Raw genomic sequence first — 27,537 nt, forward strand, 5'->3', positions numbered from 1 at the left:
CAATATTCCACTCATGCATGCTTACGTTACCTTTGCATTCTGTTTTTTAATAATTTATCGCTGACCCACTTTCAATGACTCATATAGGTTATATGTAAATTACGTAAACTTTATTTGAAACACCAAATATGACTTTCATTGATTACGCCAAATATAACTCATACAGGTCTGAATTCCACTGGAATGTGCATTATCGCAGTACCGTGTGTCCATCAAAATCAAAATTTCTTAACTGAACACTTATTTGCTTTTACTCATTGCAGCCTCATTAATTTCATTCTGTTATTTTAATTGTCCACATATATCTGTCACATACTTTGTCCACAACCGTTAATCTTGCAGTTCACAGCACCATTCCACCATGATACGGTTATGTTATTTACCCACTTATTTTTTGCTTGTTTTTTTCTTTCATTTTGGTTGCCATATTGTCATTATGTTTTTCTGATGATGGTTTTTGCAGGACACCATAGATGTACCTTATTTTTTTCACAAACAATGGCAAGTATACCCTCGCTTTGTCCGCTTGACATATCTTGGAACACCGTTTTATATCAGAGTTAGACAGCTTCACAACAAAGTCTACTTTGCCGATGGACTACAACACTTAAGAAAAGATTTGCAAATTTATGAATCTGTGACCATTACATTCATGGCAATGGAAAACAAATACACTTTTGACATTTTTTTCACCCCCGATCTACACCACTAGAGCTGCGGGAGGCCACTCTTGTTCTCAAGAGAGTATGTTTGGACAATAGAAATTTCACCGTCAATGCTTGGTGAACCGCGACCCCTGGTAACCATAACAACCTCTTCGAAGTTCCTTATACACATTGTTGCTTATATATGACAGTATTTTTTCTGCCCTGCAGAGACTTCCAAATTGTGCCATGCCACATGTAAATGCCTGCGGCCAACACATGACCATCCTCAGAAGAGTTGGACCTCCATTACAGTGGAAAGTTGAGGCCCTTGATGGAATGAACAGATATGTTTTACAACCATGGTATGATTTCCTCAGGGCTAGTGATTTGTCACACGGTGATGAGCTCTCCTTCTATTGCAGGATCTACGACAAAATATGGGAAATGGTGATCCGCCGCAAAATTAATTGGGATCGTTAAATTATTTTAATGTCATTTTAACTTGTCTATATTTTTTAATTTCCTGAACAATTTCCATATTTGACGTATATTATCAATATTTCGTATTTGCATCTTCGCTTTGTCTTGACGAATTGGGCCCATTGGCAAAATGTTGCATTCGTCGCCTTTGTTTGCATTCCTTGGGCCGTACTCACCACCTTGCTATTTGCACATTGGGTTTATTTTCAATCGTTGGGCCCGTTGCCTTTCTTTGCATTCTTCGGCCCTACGCACCAGTTCCATTTTTGTTATATCAGCCATGTTATTAAACTTTTTTGAACTTCCCATTATTACCAACTTTCGCAACTCTACAACACATAAATTTATTTATTCTACCTGACTATCTAAATACCATATAAGCTTTTTGTAATAATTATATACAAAAATGTCACAATTAAAATGATTTGTTATTCGTATCTGGTATAAGTAAACAATTTTACTATCTATAAAAATTCTAATTTAACAAAATACGTTTTTATTAAAAACTTCATTTCATTAATTACTATGTACATATATTATATATTATGCCAAATGGACAACTTGAGCTGTACATGGCTGAAGTGGTTCATTAAATTCTTAAGCTACAATTACACAATTCAACAATTTGACAATTACAGTGCACACTACAACAATTTGCCTAATTCCACAACTTAAGCTACCAAAAAGTTAAAAACCAACATTCTCCCCCTCCTACATTATCAAATTACACTCCTCTGCTACATAATAAACACAATAAGAAGCAAATACAGACTCAACAAACAACCAATACAATCCATAAACATTTTTCCTTCATCTTCATCTCACTAATCATGGTTTGCAAATCCTTTTCCCTCAACTTCAATTCATCAACCTCCTTCATCAACCCTACAATGATTTTCTTTTGTCGATTGTTGCCAACTGGATCATGCCACTGAAAAAAATTACACCCTTTCGTACCTATATCCTACATAACCAATAACAATGAACAATTAACACATAAAGCAATCCCTACCGAATTCTTTTTTTTTTTCATATGCACCAAATTAATATTCCTTACCTTGTATAGACCACAACCATAAAAACGCCTCCCTGGATTTTCCTCAGTCCACGATGTCACTAGTGGAGCCTCTATGTTACACAGACAAAACACGCGACTTCGGGCCTCGAAGGTGTACGATGACGAACTCCTTTCCATGGCACCACTACGCAGAGACACCGACAACTACACTTAATTATAACTCTTGATCCCATTAAAATATTCACATCTAAAAACTTTTTACAATTTTTCACGCAACCCAAACTGCAAAACAAACATGACTACAAAATAACAACCAAACAACAAAACGACTACTCAACGGTGTAATATTTGTAGATATTTGTCTGATATTCACAGATCAATTTTTTGGCATGACAAACACAAAAACAAAATACCAAACTGACGTCTATCCCTATCTCCATGTTGGTCATTTTCCCAATTCAGACTTTCGTTTTCTAAACTCTCAAGCCTCTCATAAATTCCCTCTGTATGTTCCCTCAAAACTTCGTTCATCCAATGCATCTAACAACATCCTATGATCTCTAGTAGGGGATGGAGGTCCCTTTCTCTCACCCATGAACAAAGTCTAAAAAAAAAAACCTCACCAAACTGTTTCACTCAAGTGTTTCACACTATTAGGCTTTTCAGCAAATGTACTCTCTACCCTTTTTCCACTCGTTCTATAACTTATGGTTCTTACAAAGACTGCAACAATCTATGATCAACAATAACTTTCAACAGTAACACTCACAAAACTTGACACAAAATTTTCAACACCAACAAAACGGAAGTAGCAAACAACAATTTCACTACCTGTAAGAACAAATTATATGGAAAATAAGGATTAGACAACACACTTCACACTTACCAATTTTATCAAACAAGTGGGGTGCAAGGAAATTTATTGACTACAACTGTTGTACTGTGTGTTGTTTTTTTCTTGTCTTTTTTTTTCTACTGAATTTAATAAAGAACAGCCACAACTTGCAATTTCTTTTTTTTTTTTATAACGAACTTTGCAACCTTGCAATCAACACAACTTGAAACTTGCAGCAACAGATTCACTACATTAGCATTCCCCACAACACAAGGTCATGTTTAACACTTAACAGAAATCAATACCAACAACAAATATGCAGCACAGTATGATAACAACAACAAATTGAAGAAAGCAAACAACCAAATTGTGTCAAAACGTCAGTATCAACATAATTCATTAATATAATGGACAAAAAGGTAACTCAAACCCAACCCTAGAACTGAGCTCTGATACGAAATGATGAGCACCCAACTGCTTTGCTTTAAAAATCAAATCTTCCACGATGGAATTAGCGCACGGAGAAGACAAACCCACCCGTCGTTCTCCAAAAGGGGCTGATTGTTTCCTTTGCTTTTGAAAAAACCTTTTGAGGAAAGCAGAAAAGTAGTCCAGGGAAGCTTTGGCTCTTCAATCGCACGTGGGGGGAACCAGACGGAGAAAACGAGGCATCCATTCACTACCGGTAGCAAGGAAAAAATAAGGACCGTTAGATTTTCTTTTCGCTAATCGAACGGTTCATGTTGATTACGTTGAAAAAAGCGAAACTTTCGCACGGTGCGAAAGTTGTTTAACTTTCGCACCCTAGACATCGTCTAATTAATAACCTATAAGTCTCTATTATATATAGTGGAGCAATAGCAATAACTATGGATTGTAGATTGCACCAAAGATGTAAGCATATACCTAAGCATATCACAGTTAGGGTAAACAAGATATATCTGACAATGGTTTTTAAGGTAAACAAGATAATGATTTAAGTACGGCTTAGTTCAAGAAATAATTTTTGATTTTATTTACTTTAGGTTTATAAGCAAGTGTGGTTGGGGGTATTATTGTTCCAGCTTCGGCCTCTTGGCCTAGCTCTATTGTTTGGGCTGTGTGTAGCCTTTTTCCTGTAAACCTTAATGCAAAGTTGCAATATCAATATACACCTAAATGCACTATCAAGCATCTGAATTAACTGGGATAACATTATTCCAGTTTAATTAATTATTTTAAATTTGAGTCTTGAATTCATAATTGAGTGAAATATTTAGAAAAAAAATATTGTCCATAATAATTCTATTGACTTTGAGCTGATGAGATGAGAAGATGATGGATGGTTTGATGTTATGAACAATATTGCTCACATTTTTCATTTTTCATTTTTCTATATTTCTCCTTTGATCCCCCCTCCTGATTATTTATTTGTGTTCTTGAAGCTCAATAACTTACTGCACATTTTTCTATATTTCTGCCTCAATAACTCTTGTTGAGCCTTATCTTCCTTGGCTCCATCAGACTCATCATTCCTACCATTACTTGACTCTTTAGCTTCTGCTGCAAAATCTGCATTTCCTGAGTCAGGAAAAGCCATTTCATCTAACCGTGATGGCATCTTTTTTTCCCCCAACAAAAGAACTCCATGTCCTTCATCAAGCTTGGTTTGATCGCTATAGTTCTCTGTATTGTTTGTTGAGTGCTTGACCTAATATATCAGCCAGGCACCAACAGGCGAAACTACCATCACCTTCAATGCCTGCATTATGTTAGCCCCTTTTGCTGTTGGGACTCTTCCAAAAGATTGATACTCCATTCTTCTGTATATAAGTGATTAAGAATAGCATTTGAAGCATATATAATAGATGTTATCATTTTAATGCAATAAGTACATAGAACTTACACGAAGACAACATATCAAACAACTTGTTATCAATAATTCTCAAAGACTTTTGGTTGTCTTTGAGTAATCAATTTGATTATATGCTTACATAACAACTTTGTACTATAATAAATTAAAAAGAACTTAAAATAAATCGTGCAACCTCTTCAAATTAACCACACCCTTAATCATCGAGTCCAAATAAGAATGGAATCCCCGTGGCCATAGAGCATGATTTCCCAGCAATAAAATTCTGAACTGTGAATTTGGATGCTTCAGTTGCACTTGTTATGGCATGGTAACCACCCCATTTCACTCTACCTATTGTGGAACCCCCAGGACCAAGGTTCTTGTACTCTCTATAATGCAAAGTGTGGAGGGCAAAATTGCCTTTCCACTCCAACCACCCTGTAGGGTCTACCAACAAATCAAGGTAAGTTTGCAAGAACACGGTCCTTGAATATTCCCTCCATGCCCTGCCCAAGAAGGTTTTGAAGGAACTCAGCATAGGAACTAGGTCTTCAGCAGCCATGACACGTGAGTTTTGAATGCAAATCCCAGTGTTTTGATTAGGATCTGTTCTACCTGTTAGATATAATTAAAAATTTAGAATTTGAAAGTGGAGCAATTAAAATAGGTTATATATGTATTTACTAATTACTAATGTAAAGTGGAGCAATTAATAATTAACCTCATACGGAGTAATTAGAAATTTAGAATGCAATTCTGTCATCCAAATAAACGGATGAATAGTCAAGTTAAATAAGATTGTTGACTTAATAAATATTTTTAAAAAATTGGAAACTCACATTTACTTAGTGATATAACTAAAATGGAGTATTGCTTACTTTGAAAATTGAATATTTCGGAGGTAAAATTTGTGAGTATTGTATCATTTGAAGCATCTAATAACTATGTTCTGTTATTTTAAAAGTAGAAGTCGCACGTTAAAATTTTTAAAATCTTTATAAATGAACTTGTGATAATTACAGTTGACAAATAAGCTAGTAAGAAGTTTGAACTCACATGCATGACATTGGGTTAAGTTCACATTGTCATAGAATGAAAAATTCACTTGTTAGATGTGTTAACTTGGTTGTTAATTAAGCTGCTTTTTTTGAAAATCTTTTCATTTCTAGGTTTTTTTCTAAGTTTTGCTACATAGCTCCCCCTTCAACTGCTCTCATTTAAGTTTCACATGTTTTTGGCCATTTTTTAAACAGATTTTTCTTTTAAACAAGATCGTAATGAGAAATATATATTCATCAACTTGTCTTGAAATTAACCCAAGACATGGAATTTTGTTGCATCACATTATTTACAGCAGTATATAGTATATACCATACCCTATGAGTAATTGGCATATTTCAGGTCTGACCCCATGTCAATGGCATGTTCCCTCCTTCATTAGCTTCATATACTCCCATTTTCTCTACCTGCAAAACAGTTTTGTTGACTCATTAATTAGCATAAACTTTTCAACACTTGTGAGCTACATGGATTTTCAAAATCTTTTTGGGAGACAAAAAACAAGTCTTACTTTTATTGCTTCAAGAAGTTTGTGGTCATCCTGAAGATACTTGTGAATCCAGGTTAGAACACTTGCTGTAATATCCTGAGCTTCAAATAGGACCCCAATTACATTATCAGCAATTTGGTCATCGCTTAGCATTTGTCCTTTTTCATCATTGTAGTTCAGCAAGTGGCCTAATAGATACCTCTCCATCGTAAAATGCTCCTTTCTCTTACACATGATGTCACTTATAATGTCTGTGATTCTCCTCCTTTGCCTTCAAATCATTTCACAAAACATTCATAAGACAAAGACATGACACAGAATCTGATCCCATGTATCAAATGATTTTCTTAGACCATGACTAACAAACCATATGATATAAAATAAAAAATAAAGTACAAAAAACATCACACTATTTTCTTTTTATCTATAATAAAAAATATATAAAAATTTTATGACTTACGCATTATCTTCAATCAACTAAACAAGATCCATGGAAACCATTACACTATTTAACACACATTTTCTACTATTGATTAAAATTCATTAAGAATTACAAAATGATGAGTGAGACTCCTTAAGCAATGAGTTAAACCTACAAAATTTTATGATGTACATTATATTTCAGTATTAACAAGAAGTGTGTTAAAAAGAATGTATGAGAGAGTGTTTTGAGATATGCAACTTACCAACAATGCTTTGGATACAATTTTTTTGGATCCCATTGTTGTTGGTGTTGCTAACTTTGATGTGATTTATATCTTCATTGTTTTTACAATTAATTTTGTGCCATGTCTCTTTGTATGTATGATCTGAAGTTTTTTCTATTGTTATTTGTCAATTTGATATGCATTTCAGGTTGGACAATTAAGAGGGTATCAAACAAGGTTCAAAGTACAAAATTGAAATTGTTTTTGGACTGGTAATATTTTTATTTATGGAAGTTGTATACCATTTTCATAGCATGAAATTGTTATGCTATATGGCAATGTACTAATGGTATCATTCTAAGAATCAGTCATTGGCTTTTACTTAATCCGCTTCTTATTTTCCCTGTTAAAGCTTCTAGTTATAGTCATACTAAGACTAGTTCATCAGTTGAATCTTTAGATATTTCAGCATGTTACATTATTTCAAGTTCTGGTATCCTTGGTCTGCCGCTTCCTAGTTGCTTAACCTCATTGTTGTGTAGAAGATTGTACCAAGCTTTTTACTTGGTAAGATTATAACATACTTTTTTGGTACAATTGAGACTTGATTGTGAATGTAATGCAATTTCTGTAGTGATATTGATAATGAGGGCATATTAGAGTAGGAGGGCCGTTGTAGCATGTTTGCCCGAGTACTTGTAATAATAATATTGAGTTATTTTCTCTTTAATCAACATGTATTAAGCATTCGTCTTGAAGACCTTTAGGGAAATCAGAGTGAAATATAGTTATAAAAGCTGCTATCCTATAAACCAAAAAGGTGTATATAATTCACTTTGATTTGGAGACCCATGAGAGAGAGGAAGAGAGACAAAATTAACTTCTCCAATGTTTTCCCCCTGTAATTTCTCCTTTCATAACCTTCTTGCAGTAGTTTCAAAATATCTCATTTGTGTCACTTCCTCTAACAACTGTATAGTATTTCCATCCAATGTTTGTCCTCTTGCCAACAAACTTTAAGAATGCATTGCTTTGGTTTTGGGTGCCTGTCCCTAACATTATCCTATAAGTGAAAAATAATTGAGACAAGATTTTATAAGAAAACTTCAAGAGAACAAACAAATAATAAATTATAAAATTATAAAAACAAAATTGAAATTCTGAAACAGGCTAAACATGATTAATGCTCTAGCTTGAGGGGGATTTATAGGGATTAGTCATTACTTTACTAATTGTCATTTGGATATGCATATTTCTCCTGTATTGCGCTTGTGGTGTATTGGTATAAATATAGAAGGGGGAAACCAACAACACTGAGTTAGTTATTTCCATTCTTAATTTTCTTTGGCAATCACAAACTCACGACGGAAACATATTTTTCTCCATGTCCATTAAAATATTGTAACTTCACACATTGCATTATTGGTTGATTCCCAAAGTTGTCATGCTTGTTGGATTGAATAATTTATTAGCAGAAAAGCCACACTTCAGATTCGGTCATATAAATTTCTTATGTGATCAGATTAATTGTGCTTTCTCGGCTTCATTTTTGAACAACTTCAATCTGTTATGTTTAATTTATTATCATAAAATTTTTTCAGGCTCCATTATTAAAAAAGTATCCTGCAAACCTATTTGTCACAACATATTCATACTTCTTTGGAGTTGTATTGATGGTAACTACATCATTCTTTGCAACTAATGAATCAACTGACTGGAGATTGACACAGTCTAAAACAATAGTCGTTATTTATGCTATAAGTCACTAGAATTTTAAATCAACCTTCAGTATCAGCTGTTATTAGTTATCTCTGATCATTGTCGTCCATATTCTTTATTCATCATTTGTGTGGTTTTATTCTTGAACACTTCAAATTTCATTTTTTTAATGGAAGCATTCTCACTTTTTTACAAGAAAATTTATTCCCAACTAATAAATAAAAACATGAAATTGAGTTCGACCAAAAAACAATGTTTGAAAGACAACTCAGGGATGTTGGCGAAGTTAGGGAATATTGCTAGAAAGATAAAATTTCCAAAGAGCTGGAATAACCATCAGCCTAAGAAATTTATGGCAAGCAAAGCAAGCAAGTTCTGAGCTTCTTAAGAACCACATTTGGAAGCTTCAAACAAATATTTTGAAGGCAACTCAAGGATCTTGGTGAAATTGGAGAATATTGCTAGGAAGAGAGAGCTGGAACACCCATAAGCTTAAGTAAATCCAAAGCAAGTTCTGATCTTCTTAAAACCAAGATTTGGAAGTTGTGTTATGTAGTCCATTGCCTATGAGTTTACCTAATACTATATTCTTTAATGCCCCTTGTCAAGTTGAAAGCTTACTTGGTATGCAACTTGTTAATAATATCAACCCTGCCTAATACTATATATTTTTTTGTTCTTTTCGTTTCTTTTTTCATTTGTTAATGTATAGATATTAATTAAAAAGGAAAAAAGCAAAGAACAAAGCTAATCAGATTCATTTGGATTTTGGAACCAAATGTTTGTGTACCCAATGGTGACCAGAGTTTTGTTCTGCAAATTAATTTAGCCAAAATCATTCCCGACAATTGAAAAATAGAATCATAAAATCACTGAACTAGTTTTGGTAAAGCCTTTGTCCCTGCCATATTTAATACTAGCAAGTAGCAACCAAGTGTTGTGGCACATCCCCAGTTATATGAACCATAACTTATTTGAGGCATGAAAGGGATGCAAGTCTTGTTTGTTCTAGCATTTTAGAACTAAGTGATCTTTATTTTATTTTGATTTGATAAACACTCGGTGATCCTTATATCAACTTTTAATCAATTTCCTTGTTTGTTCAGGGATTTATTGGATCTGCCCTTAATTATGGACTCATTACATGGTGCAATAAGATCTTGGGGCCAACCATGGTTGCTCTTTATAATCCACTTCAACCTAGAGCTTCTGCTCTCCTATCCATAATTTTTCTTGGAAGTCCAATTTACATGGGAAGGTACATCTTTTGATCCCTCTTGTGTCCTTATCTGATTCCTTGTTTTGACATCTTTTTTGTTTGGAACATTGCAAGTAGCAACAAAGTAAGTGTTGCAATAGGTAACTTTCTTTTCATTAATTTTTTGGTACATACTTAAATTACTTCCATTTTGTTAATAAAATTTCAGTAATGTGATGTTTGTTATTGATGTTGTTGTCAGGCGCTACTAGTATAGGAGCATTTGTAGCCCTTGTTGTCATTCTTGGATGTGTGTACTTTGTGATGCAAAGAAGGAGAAAAACTGCTTATAAGAAACAAAGAAGCATGAAACTATTCATTGCTCCTTCAAGCGGAGACACTTTTGCATCTACAACTAACACGTCTCAAAGTCTATCTTCTTACCGATGAGGAACTAGAGGAAGCTAACAAAAACTTTGACTCTTGAAGAGAACTTGGTGAGGGAGGTTTCGCCACTGTTTACAAAGGTAACAAGATAAACAAGATGAGGTCAAATAAATACTCCATTCATGTGCTTTTATGAAAGTTGTGTTGTGAAATTTTGTAATTTGTAGACAACTTACAACTGATGTTAGCAATGTTAGATATTGTATAGTAATTTTAAATTCTTGCAAAACTATAGACTATCATTAATTATGTAAATGCTTGAATTATGTAATTAAATGATTTTAAAATTGTTGAAAATGATGAGTAGTTTTGCTTCAAATTAATGTATAGAAAAACTAAAACACCACCAAAAAAATTAAAAAAAAAATTAAACCATACTAAGATGGTTACAACAAAAACCGTCTTAGTATATCTCACTTTCTAAGACGGTTTTAGGAATAATCATCGTAAAAAATCTTACAGACAAATAACATACTAAGACGGTTACAGTAAAATCCGTCTTAATATGTCTCACATTTTAAGACGGTTCTACGAATAATCATCGTAAAAAGTCCTACACACAAATGACATACTAAGACAATTACAACAAAAACCGTCTTAGTATGTCTCATATTTTAAGACGGTTCTACGAATAACCGTTGTAGAAAGTCTTACACACAAATGACATATTAAGATGGTTATAATAAAAACCTTCTTAGTATGTCTCACTTTTATAGACGGTTCTTGGAGAGGAGAATAATTCTAGGGTTTTAGAATTCCATTTTTTACTGTTCATGCGCACTGTTCACGTAATTTTTGTCTCCAGCGTTGTTTTCTCTTGAGGATCAAGCACAACTCTCTTTGAGGTTTTGTTATTACTATTGAATTCTGATCAGTTTTTCTTATTCACCAATTACTCTGTATTTGTTGCTATTAATTCATGCATGCTTAGTGCTTGATTAATTGTCTCTACGCTTAATTTATGTTCATGCTTAATGATTAGTTTCGTTCATGATTAATTGGTGTATGTGTTGCTTAATCACATAATGACATCCTTATGTTAATTTTCGCTTAGTAATTTAATTTAAGGTTGGATTAAGTGGTTGAACTGGTTAGGGATAAATCCTCATAACCTAAGATAAGAGACTTGCTTGTGAATTAAGGGGAAACAACATGTTTTAATTATGTTATTTTCTAATTAAAATTTGTTCGCTGTTTAAATTACAAAAACAAACAACCCCCCCCCCAATTCGTTATTATTTTATTACTATCTGTTATGAACGTTTGGTTAATCATTGCTCGTTGGGAGACGACCTAGGATCACTTCCTAGATATTGCATTTTTAATATTTATTTGATTCAGGTACAGTCTCGATCCAATTTGGCGCCGTTGCCGGGGAGTAGTGGTCCAAAGGTTTATAATAGTGTTTAGTTGTTTTGAGTCTAGCTCTGTTGTTTAGTGTGTGAGTGTGTGTTGTTTTGTTTTGTGTAGTGTTCTGTTTCGTATTTCAGTCGCGTCCCCTGTTTAGTGCTTCTCTGTTTCAGTTGCTCACAAAATTGTGACTGATTTTGCATAATGCTGATTTTTTTTTTGTAATGCTGTGAACAGTGTTTAACAACTGAACTAGCGATTGATTTTGCAATTTAATTGGCGATTTTTGTTTTGATAGTTAAAGTTGTTATTTTTGGATGATATTTTGTGTGGTAGTTTCTTTTGGTCCATATTTTGTATGAAAAATACCAGAAGCACTTGGTGTGGCTGAATTTGAGAGAGACAAAAATTATGGGGACTTGTTTTTAGCAAAACTTAAAACAGTCATAATTTGTGCTCCAGTTATCAGAATGACTATTATTATATATGCATTTGGGGTAGAAGAAAATTTCTCATGCCATGGCAACTGACCTGTGCAGGTCAGTTGCCATTTTAAACTTGAAAAATCAGTCGTTTACTAAGTTTTATTTTTTATTTTTTTAGTATTATTGTCTTATTTTTCTAAACTTTCCTCAGGCATTTTTCATAGTTAGACTTTGAATTTTTGTCTAAAAATTTTTGTGCTATCTTTTCATGATTTTAGGGTGTTGCTCACAAAATTTCAGCTCATTTGGATACCGTTTGACTATAGTTGTAGTTTTAACCCTCCCCTGGTGCTTGTTTGAGAAACACATGATTTGCTGCATATAGTGCATGACTAGGGGCAATCCAGGTGATTTACAACCCTTTGATTATGAAATAGATAGAACCTTTCATAGATTAGTTAGAAATAGTGTGCATCCTAGTCATTCTGTGCATTTTGAGCATTTTGTTGTTGGTGATTTTGAATATTTTGATTTTGAGCATTCGACTACTGAGAACATGGCTCAATCTCCACCTCGTGAGAGGACTCTTAGGGAGATGACTGCACCTAATTTCACTTATGAAAGCTTGTGCATTCAATATCCTGATGAGGGTGTTCCATATGTTCTCAAGACTGGACTAATACATTTGCTACCCAAGTTTCATGGTCTTGCAGGTGAAGATCCTCATAAGCATCTTAAGGAGTTCCATATTGTTTGTTCCACCATGAAGCCCCCTGATGTCCAAGAAGATCATATATTTCTAAAGGTTTTTCCTCATTCTCTAGAGGGAGTGGCAAAAGATTGGCTATACTACTTTGCTCCTAGGTCCATTTCTTGTTGCTAAGAGGTTGTTCTTGGAGAAATTCTTCCCTGCATCTATGACCACTGCCATCAGAAATGACATTTCAGGCATCAAACAACTTAGTGGAGAGAGCTTGTATGAGTACTGGGAAAGATTCAAGAAATTGTGTGCAATCTGTCCTCACCACCAAATTTCTGAGCAACTCCTTCTGCAATATTTCTATGAGGGACTTAGCAACATGGAAATGAGTATGATTGATGTTGCCAGTGGTGGAGCCCTTGGTGATATGACTCCTGCCGAGGCTAGGAATTTGATTGAGAAGATGGCTTCCAATCCCAATAATTCAGTGCAAGAAATGATGCTATTGTCCTTAGAGGAGTCCATGAGGTGGCCACGAATTCATCTTCATCTACTGAAAATAAAAAGCTTGAGGAAAAACTTGATGCCTTGGTTAACCTAGTAACTCAGCTTGTCATGAATCAGAAATCTGCAGATCACCATACAGATCTTTTTTATTCTTTGCAGCAATCTAGAGTCAATGAACAACTTGAAGCTTATGCTGCAAACATTTATAATAAACCCCCTCAGCAGCAAAACCAACAACAACAGAATAATTATGATTTTTCAAGCAACATATAAAATTCAGGTTGAAGAAATCATCCAAATCTGAGATGGGCAAGTCCTCCACAACAACAACAGCTTGTCCCTCCTTTTCAGAATGTTGTTGGTCCAAGCAAGCCATATGTTCCTCCTTCAATACAACAATAGTAGTAGCAACAACAATAGTCACAACAAAGACAACGAGCAACTGAGGCTCCTCCTCGACCTTTCTTAGAAGAGTTAGTGAGGCAAATGACCATCCAATATATGCAATTTCAACAAGAGACAAGAGCCTCCATTCAGAGTCTGACAAATCAGATGGGGCAGATGGCTACTCAGTTGAACCAAACTTAGTCCCAAAATTCTGACAAATTGCCTTCACAAACTGTACAAAATCCGAAAAATGTGAGTGTCATCAGCTTGAGGTCTAGCAACCAAATTCAAGTGCCTCCACTAGTAGCAGCACCTGCACCTGAACCTGTCAAGCTTCATTCTACACCTGAAAAAGAGGATGAGATAGTTGCACAAAAGAGAAAGTTTCCTAACAAAAATTTTCATGCAAGTGGACCTTCTTCTAGTAATTCTGACTTACAACAGCCTCTTATCCCTCTTCCATTCCCACCTAGAGCAATTCCAAACAAAAAAATGGAAGAAGTGGAAAAGGAGATCTTGGAGACCTTCAGGAAAGTAGAGGTGAACATACCTTTGCTAGATGTCATCAAGCAAATTCCAAGATATGTCAAGTTTCTAAAGGAGTTGTGCACCTACAAAAGGAAGCTCAAAGGCAATGAAATGATTAGCATGGGCAGAAATATGTCAGCATTGATAGGTAAATTTGTTCCTCACATTCCTGAGAAATGTAAGGACCAGGTACTTTTTGTATACCTTGCATTATTGGGAACAGTAAATTTGAGAATGCCATGCTAGATCTAGGAGCATCAGTTAGTGTCATGCCTTTGTCCATTTTCAATTCTTTATCTCTTGGACCTTTGCAATCTACAGATATGGAATTTGGTGATATTTTTTTTCATTTTAACATTCTTGACGCCATGAAACATCCATCTGAGGATTATTCTGTTTTTTCGTGCTGAGATAATTGATAAGATTAGCCTATTTCTTAACCCTTTTTGTCACCATTTTAATTACTGATTAGCCTTAATTGTCAAATTAATTATGCACTTTTATCATTTGGGCCTACTTGACTAATTTTGTATTTTTAATTTAATTTCAGGAAAATTATAAGCAATTGGGATTGAATCCAGAATTGAGCTTGGACTTGAAGAGAGTAGACAATTTTATTTTATCAAATCTTATCTTATCCAGATTTTATTTCATCCAGGTTTTATTTCATCCAATCTTATCTTATCTTGTCCAGATTTTATTTTATTTCGTTTATGGGCTTGGACTTAAAATAGATTTGTAAGCTTTGGGGCTGAGGACCTATATAACAGCACCAGAGTTTTAGTTTAGAGAGGTTTTTGGAGAGGAGAATAATTCTAGGGTTTTAGAATTTCAGTTTTTACTGTTCATGCGCACTGTTCACGTAGAATAAAATTCGTTTTCTACAATTTCGTTTATGCTTCAGTTTACAATTTCGTTTTCTGCTGATTAATGGAAGGCTAAGTCTACAGCGTTGTTTTCTCTTGAGGATCAAGCACAACTCTCTTTGAGGTTTTGTTATTACTATTGAATTCTGATCAGTTTTTCTTATTCACCAATTACTCTGTATTTGTTGCTATTAATCCATGCATGCTTAGTGCTTGATTAATTGTCTCTGCGCTTAATTTATGTTCATGCTTAATGATCAGTTTCGTTCATGATTAATTGGTGTATGTGTTGCTTAATCACATAATGACATCCTTATGTTAATTTTCTCTTAGTAATTTAATTTATGGTTGGACTAAGTGGTTGAACTGGTTAGGGATAAATCCTCGTAACCTAGGATAAGAGACTTGCTTGTGAATCAAGGGGAAACAACATGTTTTAATTATGTTATTTTCTAATTAAAATTTGTTCGTTGTTTAAATTGCAAAAACAAACAACCCCCCTAATTCGTTACTATTTATTACTATCTGTTATGAACGTTTGGTTGACCATTGCTCGTTGGGAGACGACCTAGGATCACTTCCTAGATACTGCATTTTTAATGTTTATTTGATTCGAGTACGGCTTTGATCAATGGTTATTCCTAGAACCATCTTAGAAAGGCCAATCTATAAAGATGGTTTTGAAACCGTCATTGTAAATGTAGACACATTTTACGACACTGCGTGTTACGACGGTTCAACCTATTTCAATACTGTAACATCCCAATTTTCGTAAACTAGATTAAAAAGAATTCTTATTTATAAATAAATAGAATTTTAAAAATAATGATGATATTTTATAAATAAATAAATAAGGAAATATAATTATTAATTAAAATAATGATTTGAGAGAAAATAAAAAGGGTATTTTATTTATTTGTTTGATAGAGAATAAAATAAAGTTTGTTTTTATAAAATAATAAATAAATAAATAGAGTAAATAATAGGTCGAAAATGCCCCTAGGTATAAATAGCAACATGATAGGTCAGTTTTCGGACTGACTCCTCAGCCTCCTCTGCCTCACAATTTCGTTTTTTTCTCTTTTTTCCGCAGGCCACCTAACCTATCTTAGAAAAATGACAATCTCAGACTCATTCACCGTTGGATCATTGTGAAATTTGAGCACCACGTTCACAACCCAATTCTCAGCATTCTCACCGTTTGGAATTTTGATATTATGTCTAAGCTAAGAGAAATATCCTTCGCATTGTAGCCTTTTATTTTCCCGCAGAAACCCAAAACTGTCTCGGTAAAACTATGATCCCGGTTTCGTTAACCGTTGGATTTTTATGAAATTTGGATATTTTATTTGAAAGTTAATTGCGCACACTTTCACCGTTGGGATTTTCAAGATAGTTTTCGTTGAGGGAGAAAAAGGATTCGCATGAAGACAGTATAAGTGGAGGTTTCAATCTCTTCTCCGTCTCTCTGACGCTTGGGAATTCTATCGGAGCAGTCAGAGGAAGGAATAACTGAAAGAATCTCAGGAAACCGCTAGAGATGTTACTATCGCTAGCTGAAGGCACGTGAGTCCGCTCAGAGGTAAGGGATGAGTTTATCGCAATTGGGGGTTAGAATGAACATGTGTAGGGATCCTTAGAGAACTAAATTTGGGTTTATTTTGGGATGTTTATTGAATTATAATTTTTCTTTATGATTATGAATACAATATTATTGTGTTCTATGTACCAATTGATGTCCTGATGAGAATTAATTGATAAACTTGAGTGTTCTTGATGTTTTTGTGTTAACCCATGATTTTGATTAGTTGAGTTTGATACAATTGTGAGGAACTATTTCAGAGGTTTTACATTCCATGTTGTGATAAAATATTTTGTATAAATTGTTATGTTGAGGTTATGAAATGATGATTCAAACTGTGAGTATGTGATAAATTGAACATGTGACGGATGATGAAATACATGTGTATTGAGATGAGATGTGTGTATTGAGTTGTGAACTATGAACTGTGCAATCACACAATTGTAAGACCCTTTAAGGGCGACGAGTATTGTGATGGGATCCACTGTAGGAACCCGACGAGTTAAAATGATATTGAAAACAATTGAGTAGATGTGTGTATTGCATAGTTCATAGGTAAAGTGTATATGATTTATGAGGTGTGATAACATGTTAAATTGAGATTATACCATTGTGATTGGGATTAAGTGTATGAGATATATATGTGCATTGAGTTGTGAACTATGAATTGTACAATAACACGATCATAAGTCCCTTCAAGGGCGACGAGTTAATGCTAAGTCCCTTTTAGGACGACGAGTTGATGTTAAGTCCCTTTTAGGGCGACGAGTTAATGCTAAGTCCCTTTTTGGGCAACAAGTTAACGTTAAGTCTCTTTAAGGGCGACGAGTTAATGATAAGACCCTTAAAGGGCGATGAGTTAAAATTATTTTGAGAACAATTGAGGAGTCGTGTGTTTTGTACAGTTCATAGATAGAGTCAGTGTGCTAAAATGTTTTCTGGGTTGGACCTGAATCAGGAGGGAGAAGCCCTGACGGACTCTTCGGAGTGTAGGCCTTGGGGGTCACACGGTTTGAGTGCTCCTTTAAGCCTATGTTGATCCCATATGGTTGGAACATTCTCGCAAAACACTGTGACCCTGACTGGTCTCCCTATAATATTACCTAGTGAGAGTGACTTGACTTACTATTGTGTGGTTTGTCTTATCATGTACTCCTAGGCGCCCGACGAGGTTTTTCACTGACATGGTACCACATTACATATAGGCTTGAGTCTTAGCATAAATTGTGTCATGCGCTTGCTAATTGTTTATTATGAAATTGAGGTGTTATTATGTCTTGATTAGAACGTGGGATTCTTGTGTAATGTGATTGATGATTGAAAGGTGTGATTGATGAATGACAAAGTGATGAAATAATGTGAGATATGCTAAGTAAATTGTATTTGGCTACTATATGTTGTTTTGTTTCTCTCTAGTAGTTAGGAATGTGATAACTCACTCCCGGTTTGCTATTTGTGTTTGGATCCTGTGATGATCTTGAACCTTGTGTTCGGGGGAGCAGATGGCTAGGTGAAGTGCTTAAAGGAACCTTGTGCTGAAGGACGTCGGGACACAATGCTCTGATAGGATGTGATAGTGGGGCATAAGTTTTATATTAATTGCATAATGTTAGTCTATTTTATTGTATCTCACTGATTTAACAAAATATTTTTGTAAATTTTGACGGCCTTGTTTCGAGCCGAATATATTTTTAATAAGTTTTAATTGATAATAGTGAAGTGAATGTGAACCTTTTACCCGTGTGAATTTGGTTACCGATATTTTTTATATATTTTATTTATTTATATGTCGAGGTAGAGGGTGTCACAAATACTCAAATGACAATCATATCTTAACTTCCTAATCATGATTCTTGCATATTTAATGAGTTAGCAATGTTTCTAGATAGACACAATAATGTAGCTGCTCACATTTTATCGCAATAACAGGTAAAGCAAGCAAGATGTAGAATGAACTCAAGGTTAAATACTACTATTTGCCTGAATAACTCAAGCCAACTAACCAAATGTTGTTCTTTATGCACCAAAATCTCAGACAAGATGTTTATGATTTGTATAATGTCTCTAAACCAGTGTTATCAATGGCGGCAAACGGTGGAACAAAGTGGAAAGCCAAAATTATGCCATATATCCATGCCATTATGGCCCATGGTGCTGTCATAGCATAATTTCTCTCAGTAAAGCCAAACACTATCCTTCTTATGAATTTCAAAGTCCAATGCATTAGCGCAAAGAGATTACAAAATAAACAAAAAGAAGAGCAAAGATTATGAATGATATTGATAACCGAAGGAAGTGATGAAATGAAAATGGGAAACAAAGGAGAAGGAAAGAAGCGACTAGTGAGCAAGAAAAAAAAATGACAACGTTTCGAGTGGCTAGCCGGAACATTGCGGTGAATGGAACTGTTGAAATGAGAAAGAAAGCAAAGTGAGTTCCCGCCTCCTTATCTTCCTTCTCTTGTGTCTTTTACTTTGATTTTTTTTAATTATTATTATTATATTATTCAAAATAATTTAGTTTAAAAATATATTTTAGTTTTTATAGTTTTTTTCATAGTCAAATACCACTCATGTTCCCAAATTTATTATAAGTTAGATATTAATTTCACTTGTTGTGCATGATTATCATTAACTAAATAAACTTTTGGATACATAGAGAATCAAACATGATTCTCTCGCTAACAAGCTAAATTGTTTTTTACACGTGAACACCAAAAAAGTTGATATGACTAGGTCAACACTTTAAATTTTAGTTATTAGTTTAGAATTTAAAGTTAAATTTAATATTTAATTTAACTTGGCAATTGTCCATTTTAAGAAAATAAATATAATTAATAATTTAATTTGCACTAATATACCAAATGACAACTAAATATATAAGTGTAAGATCAAATGGAAGATTTCACTAAAAAAATCAAAATTAAAATTTTTAAAAGTATTGTTGTCACAATATTCAATTAATCATTATGTTAAAAGTGATAATTAGATAACTTTTTTATAAAATAATCAATTCTAAGAGTTTAACAAATGTTAATCCATTAATAATTAATAAATAATAAAGTGTCACATCATTGATAATTAAATAATTAAATATATGTTAAGAATAAAATATTATATATTAAGTTAAAAATGCCAAATTAATAAAAAAATTGACTTAATTTAAATATAAAAAATTAATAATAAAAAAATTTATACATTTATATTATTCTTTTTTATTGTTGCATTTACACATTTCAATTTTAAATAGATCCTTTAGTATTAACTGCAACTTCTATTTTTCTTATCCTACTTTTGAATGCCAAGATGCATATAGAAAATTGCTAATATCACTTTCAATTTTCAGAATTGCTAATGTCATTTTTTAAAAAAATATATTCATTTGTGAAATCACAAACAATAAAGGTGTGTACCAACATCTCGTAGGACTGAGTGGAACTAGTCTTAGTGTCCTAAAGTAAGTTTTTGAATTCGAGTCTTATAAATAAAAACAGTTATGATTGGAATGGAAACTTACACTAATTAGTCTCTCACTAAAGATTAGTCATCAACAAGCTATTGAATATTCTATAACAATGTTATGATGAACAAAAAAAACAATAAAGCTGTGTTTGTTTTATTAGGAAGGCTTAAATGGGAGTTGAATTCAATGACACTAGAGAGATGAATTGAAGTGAATGTGCATTGAAATAAGTGATAAACAAACACACTAAGTGCTTTTATAATAGACATGTTAGAATCTTCTTGAATAATAAAGGAAACTACTATATAAAAAAATCAACAAAGCAAGTAGCCATAGTTTGTCAAGTGACTTTGTTAGACCTAAGTCTGACTTGAGTTATAAATACGTAGCCTAAGCCTGACCTATTTATTTGATATAGGTTTTTTTTTTAAAAAAAAAAAAACTAGTTTCCCTTGACTTACAAACTTATTTAAAGGTATATATACTTTATGGTAAGTTAACACTAAAATAGAGGTGAAAGATATAAGTCTATAATAATCAAGTCTAACTTGTTTATATGCTATAAATATAGTTTATAAGTTTTAAAATTACATTTTTGTTTGTTTCTTAAGCAATGCATCTATATTTATATTTATTTAGTAGCTTAGTTGAAAAGGTGGCACTAAGATATATTATCCTCAAGTCCATAGAGTTCTTTGCTAGTGTTTTGGAATCAGACCCAGGCAAATGAAAAGATGACCAAAATACAAAAAAGGTTAAATAGAAAATGTCGAACGCGATGATGGAGGATGTTGAGCAAGATAGGGCATGGGTTACTATAGTCCATGATAAGTCTTATCTTGACTCCTTGTTGAAGATAAGTGAGAGTTTGGAGGGAGTGTTTTCTAGGATTTATCACTAAAGGAGGAACCTATGGAGGAACACGTTGAGGAAAAGGAATCAAAGTTAAACAAATTTTGTATCATGTCTAGAGGTACAATTGTACAAACATCGGATGATGAATTTGCTCAATGGTGTGCTCCTTGGAAGGGGTCATTGGTGGTCCATGTTTGGGGCACACAAGTGGGGTTCAAAATGTTGGAATACAAATTGCAAAAGGATTGGGCTAAAGCGACCAAGATATGAATTGTTAATATGCCGGATGGCTTTTTCCTAGTTCAGTTCACGACTATTGATTATTATAAATGTGCATTATTTAATGGGTCTTGGATGGTGGCAAATCATTATTTGTTTGTTCATAGATAGAGACCTGCATTTTTAAAAAGTTGAAGAGTAAGTATGGATGCTCGAGTGATATTATTCCTTCTATTAGAAAGTCATCAAATTGCACCAATATGAGAAGATGCTTTAAGGGATGGTTGTTGGATCATGCTATGGCTTCTATTCCTGATTTGCATTTGCATGCTAAGGTGATGCATTACACAACATTGGAGAGCCTCTAGTATTTAGTTTTATCAGATTGCTAATTTCATATTGAATTATTAAGAAGATATGTGGTGTTCTCCCTCCTCATGATTCATTAGGGCCATATTGTTTTATATGGGCTCTTACTTCTAATGGGAAATCACTACAAAGTCAAAGTATACTTTAATTGTTGGTCATGATCCATTGCTAAGAAGAGGTAATTGGAAGAGTGTTTGGTCTCCCTCAATCTAACCTCGACAACAAATTCTATTATGGAAGATCTCGCATGATGGTCTCCCTCAATTTCCCTTTATGTAATGTCGATCTAAGATGATGCTTTATATTTTTTGTGACTGACAAGTTGTGCGCCCTATATGGAAGAAATTCAGTCAATCATTGAACGCAAACTTCTTCAATGGTACGTTGGGGAACTGGTTTGCTATTAGAAAGAAGACTTTTAACATCGATTTTTGATAAAAAAAAAAAAAATTGGTGCTAACAAAAGGACGGTGGCATATTTGTAAGTAAAATCAGTTTGTTAACATCGATTTTTCAAAAACCAATGTTACAGTGGCGATGCTAACATCATTTTTTCAAAAATCGATGTTACATTGGCGATGTTAACATTGGTTTTTCAAAAACCGATGTTGAAGTGGCGATTTTACATCAATTTTTCAAAAATCGATGTTATTTTAACATCAGTTTTTGAAAAATTGATGTTGTGTTTTGATGTTAATGTTGATTTTTATGAAAACCGACATTGTGTTTTTCCTATGTTTAAATGTTTCGTCCTTTTCTCACGCTCACTCTCACTCTCACTCACTTACTTTGACGCTCTCACTTTCCGTGACGCTTCAACTCCTCCCTCTCAGCACTCACTCTCACTCTCACTCACAACTTTCCACGGCTGCGATGAGGTTACGAAAGGAGAAGTGACAAAGTTTGCATTCATCCTTCCCAATTTCAATTGAATTTTAGGGTTCCCCTTCTTCCATGTTTTTCAACTTGTAATTTTTCAAAGGGAATGAGCCAAGTAGCTGAATGTTTGAATTGAAGTGTTTATGGACTTCTGCTGAAGATACAAAATATCTTTTGATGCTCTATTTTGCGTGAGAGAGAACTTTGGAAAAAGGAAATGAAAAGCTTTTCAAAGTTGATATTTTGTCATTATTTATGTTTGATTCATAATAAGCCAAGGAAAATGGAAAATAAACAAAGAATAGATTTTGGAATGCTTCTTTTAGTTAAAAATGATATTATGAGTCATAATTTTGTAGTTAATTTTTTCTTTGCGTTATATGAGCCAGAAGAAATCAAGTAGAACATATATTCCTATTATCTTATTACACTTGATAAGTTTGGGTGTGCTGATTCTTGAACCTAACTAGTGGTTATGGATGAACCCCACAAAGGTTTTATTTAAAAGGACGCAAAACATAAATTACCGAAAGCATTAATCATATGCATTATGCAGTCGATTTGTATAATTGTATTGATATGCTTATTATTTTGTTAGCAAAAGAAAACATGCTTTCTATTTTAATGACATAGAATTTAGAAAGAAGCGAGTGAAAGATACTAATTAAATTCCCCCAACCATATTTATTCACATTAAAATCAGGTCCATTCTGAGGCGCTATATACATTCTCACATTCATTAAAATAGTAGTGGAGTGATTTTTAAATAAGGCATAATCATTTTAGTTACTTTTTGCAAGGAAATGGTGGAGATTTTGATAACTGGTTGCCATAAGTTGATTCCCACTGACCGTATATCTCCTTATAAGTTGTAACCAATATATTTCCACTTTTATTCCAATAACTAGTTAGTGGTGGTTAATTAACATTAGAGGGATGCTAGGCTACACTTCAATGATATACATGTCAATTTGTGAAGACGATTCATGACCTTGCCTACTATTGGCCATATTTCACACCTATCGTAGCACCAACAGATGAAGATTTAATGATATTTACACTCTCTAAGCTTACTGGTCTAAGCTTACTAGTCATGCTGGAAGTTGATTTGGGTAAATAACAATTTAATTGTACTAGCTAGATCATAACTTTGAGTAATGTAGTCCTATGCACTTGTACATAAAACTGTTTAAATTGCATTATGCTATTTGACTTTATATTAAGTTTGCTTCCAAATTATTAGCTAGCTAGTCCAAAGACGTAGTATTATATAATTTGACAAACACAAAAATCTTTAATATTTTCTTTGCCTCTTAAATATGCCATACGATGATTCCCACTAATGAATAGTTTATAAGGATAATAATAATAACTATAATTTGTAACACTTATTAGTACTTTAGTGGTGAAGTGATCATTCATTGGCATACTCTTTGTTACTCTGCCATTATGGATACCCTTACCCTCATTTGAAGCTTGATTCCGTAGAACTTCCTTATTAAATACTTGAACCATTTACCAGGAAAAAAAATATGCGGCTAATTCAAAGCTATCCCAAAAATTAGTGTACATAGTAATAAAATATCATTTTTAAGAGATCAAGTATTGTTTAAATGACTTACTTTAACTACAATTCATTTAGCAATTGCCTTGGATTTACTTCCTTGATTGGCATTCAATCCCTTCAAAGTATTGGTTAAAAGAAACTGCATGCATATTGTACAATTAAAATATTGATGTCAAATACTAATGATAAAGTAAATGTCTTACAAATTACAACTGACTTGTTAATAATTCCTTTCCAGTAATTGTTGGGCTTATTGTGCAAGAAACAGAAACAAACGATAACATTGTCCTTAGGACATATAACCATGGTTATCAAACTCTCAAGTTAACTCGCTAACTCTTACGAGTTTACAAGTTCACTTGTTCTCTACAAGTTGACTCTTGAGTAAACTCTTTTTTTAGTAGACTCTGAGCAAACTCTATAAACTCTAAGTAAACTCGGTAGATTCTTGAGTTTAGCACCGAGTCAACGAGTTAGCAAGTTAAAAAAATTAGACCAAAATGTAAGTCATTTTTTATTGTTTTCTGTCTATTTAGCATTCAACATAACTTCATTTAGTGTGTTATTCTCAAATACAAAATTATCACCTTTAATAACATCAAATCCTCGATGAGAATGATCTGCCACTACTATAACATCATCAAGTTATTATCTAGTAGTGACGTATTATTACTAGACTTGGTTATTTAAATATTCTGAACTTTATGATTTACTATTTTGCTTTATTATATTGTTGAAATGTTTAATTAGTATGTTATTTATAGATATTTTATTATTATTTTTATATGCAGTAGACTCTTATGAGTCTATGAATTGAGTCCACGAGTCGAGTTTATGAAACTCTTATGAATCTGTGTAAACTCTTAAGTTTGATAACCTTGCATATAACAACCAATTGTCAATATCACTGCATTAAAGAACATTAAGTTATTATAGTGCATGATTATTTAAATAGATTTGTTCAGTTTTACTTACTCATTCAAGTAGGCTCCTAGGTAGACATCTCTCTGTGAATTCTACATCCATTTCTTAATATACTCCTCAGATTTAATCTGCAATTGCCCAGATCTCTGTATGGACTATGGCTCAAGGAACCCATAAATAGAGACATTTCCCGATTGCAGACTTAACTCATTCATATGCCTATTGTTGTTAAAATAAAGTAAATTATGCATCAATTTAAAACAATCAATTAGGTAATCGATTGTAATTTAAAGTTACTTACAGAATCCATAATTGTATAACAATGATGTCAGACATTGACCATCGTGTGTTATTTCCCCAAGATCTTCATGTTTTATGTACAAGGGGACGTTATCATTGTACACCCCAAACACAGTTGTATCCCAAGGCACCTGCATAGGCTTGAGGAAAAGCTATGGGAACATCAATGTCATCTGGTATATCGAATCGTCATCAGGTTCCAACCTACGTACAGGCTTCGCCAGTCCCTATGGTCCTTGTTTATCCTATCCAGTTAATAAACATAAGTCAACACTTTATTTGTAACATCCTTTTTTTAATAATAATAAACACAACAAAAAGGAAATACCTTTTCTGAAAAAGGTTGTACAAGATGTGTCATGCAAGCAAGGAAGGTGTTAAGGTCCTACCTCACTAACTGAACCTCTTCAGTGGGTATAGGCATGCGAGCATCAACATCTCGAACTTCCTCAACACCGACCTTCACATGATCATTGCCCAAAGGAATGTGGTGCACGGTTGTGGACCCCTCACAAACTTTTCCAAAGGAAACTAGGCGAGGTGAATTGTCATCAATATGCAACCCACACCTGTTTGATGCACTCGTGTCTGGGTCCTACCCCAAAGGATCAACACAACTTCCCTTTGTGCTGACATTGGCAGCAGAATGAGAAACCTCAGGCTCAAGAGGAGGTAAAACTCCCCGGGATTGCATTTGGGATTGCATCTGGCTAAAGGACAACATTACTTGTCTCGTCACTTTTTCATTGATTGACTGCTCCAGCTTATCCCTTATATTTTGTGTGAGCTTCTCCTTAAGATTTTGCTTGATTTGATCTAACTCTTATGGGTTGATTGACATAGATGTGTGGGAGCCTGCTGAAGCCGGTCCAAAGTATTGTCTGATCATCACACCAACTCTAGCAGCACGAACACGACCAGGGTGCTCTGCTCGCCTAATGTCTAATCGTCACATCCTAATGTCCATGGGCCATAAAGCTACCCTATGCGGACTATTCTTCCAGGGAATCCTGCTATAAAAAAATACTAAATGAGTTTATGAACTATTGTTGTTATTACAAATAATGATCGTTGAAACAAAAAATTAACTTACAATACTATATGCAATTTTGCGTGCTGCCTCATATGTCATCTGGCCAGATTTTTTTTGTGTGAGCCATCTTTCACTTTAGGTGTCGTCTAATGGGAGATGGACAATCAAGGATTGTTTCAGTGCTCCCGGATTGGGTTGCTTGCTTTAATCGTTTCTTTGGTTTTTCCTCCATTAATTTCTCTTCAAGATAATCATAACTCCCACGAGACAGCACGTGAGGAGCAATGTTTAGTTTTTGGGTGGATTGTGCTTTCTTTCTAACATCTTGTGACAAATACATGGTATATAAAAAAAACTACTTAAATCAGTTGTAAATGTCAATTTGAAAAAGTTGAAGGTTCAAACCTAACCTCCATGAAAGGTTTCTATGGCTTTGACAAAATTGGTTCCACTTTTCTTTGCTGTCATCATACTTCTCATTGACTTTATCATCGTTGTCCTCCTTGCCTTGTGCAGGAGCCCATTTGGAGGTCAAATCTGACTTAAATTGCCTCCATCGCTGTCCTACAATCTGAAATATTTTCTTCTTCGTCCTTTGATCGAGCGCTTCAAGAATATCAATTTCAACGTACCATACAAAAAGACATGTAATAGTTAGTCAATAACATCAATTTAAGATTTTTAATACAACCAATTACAATAACATATAAGGTTTAATTCAAATACTTGAATGTCCTCCTAAATCAAATCCTTCTGAGTTGCAGGAACCTATTTCCAGTTAACATATGTAACATCCACCTTGTCTCGAGTGACGATCCCCAAATAGGTCTTTAATTTCTTTCTATGGGGACCATCATCTTTCCTAGTGGTAGGATCCACACGAACCACTAGTCTCTCCAACCTGACGGGTCTGGTAGCCAATGATCTAAGCCATGTGGCTTTTCTAGTCCTCTTTGATGTAGACAGTGAATGTGCTGACTCAGTAGGAGGGGACCTCGATGGTGTACCCATGTGCCTATTAAAAAACAATATTAATTAATGTTAACTCAAAAGTATGGTAAGTTATAAAATTGTAAATATGGAAACAAGTAAATATAAAAAATGATTACATTATACTGTGTTAATTAATTCTTCTTCATCTTGATCATTATGATTTGCATGAACGTCGTGAACTTCTCCATCGTTGTTTGATGTTAGGCATGTGTGTGGA

The 27,537-nt window shown here is 33.9% G+C and overlaps 1 non-coding gene across 1 annotated transcript; it reads right to left on the bottom strand.

Annotated features, from left to right (window-relative positions):
• Window positions 1–13,075: 13,075 nt before the first annotated feature.
• Window positions 13,076–13,182, bottom strand: LOC112998295 (small nucleolar RNA R71). The gene has a single exon (XR_003263331.1). It is a non-coding gene; the product is annotated as a small nucleolar RNA R71 (small nucleolar RNA).
• Window positions 13,183–27,537: the final 14,355 nt, after the last annotated feature.

Source organism: Glycine max, chromosome 10 (assembly GCF_000004515.6).
Source record: "Glycine max cultivar Williams 82 chromosome 10, Glycine_max_v4.0, whole genome shotgun sequence".
In the NCBI taxonomy this organism is placed as follows: Eukaryota; Viridiplantae; Streptophyta; class Magnoliopsida; order Fabales; family Fabaceae; genus Glycine; species Glycine max.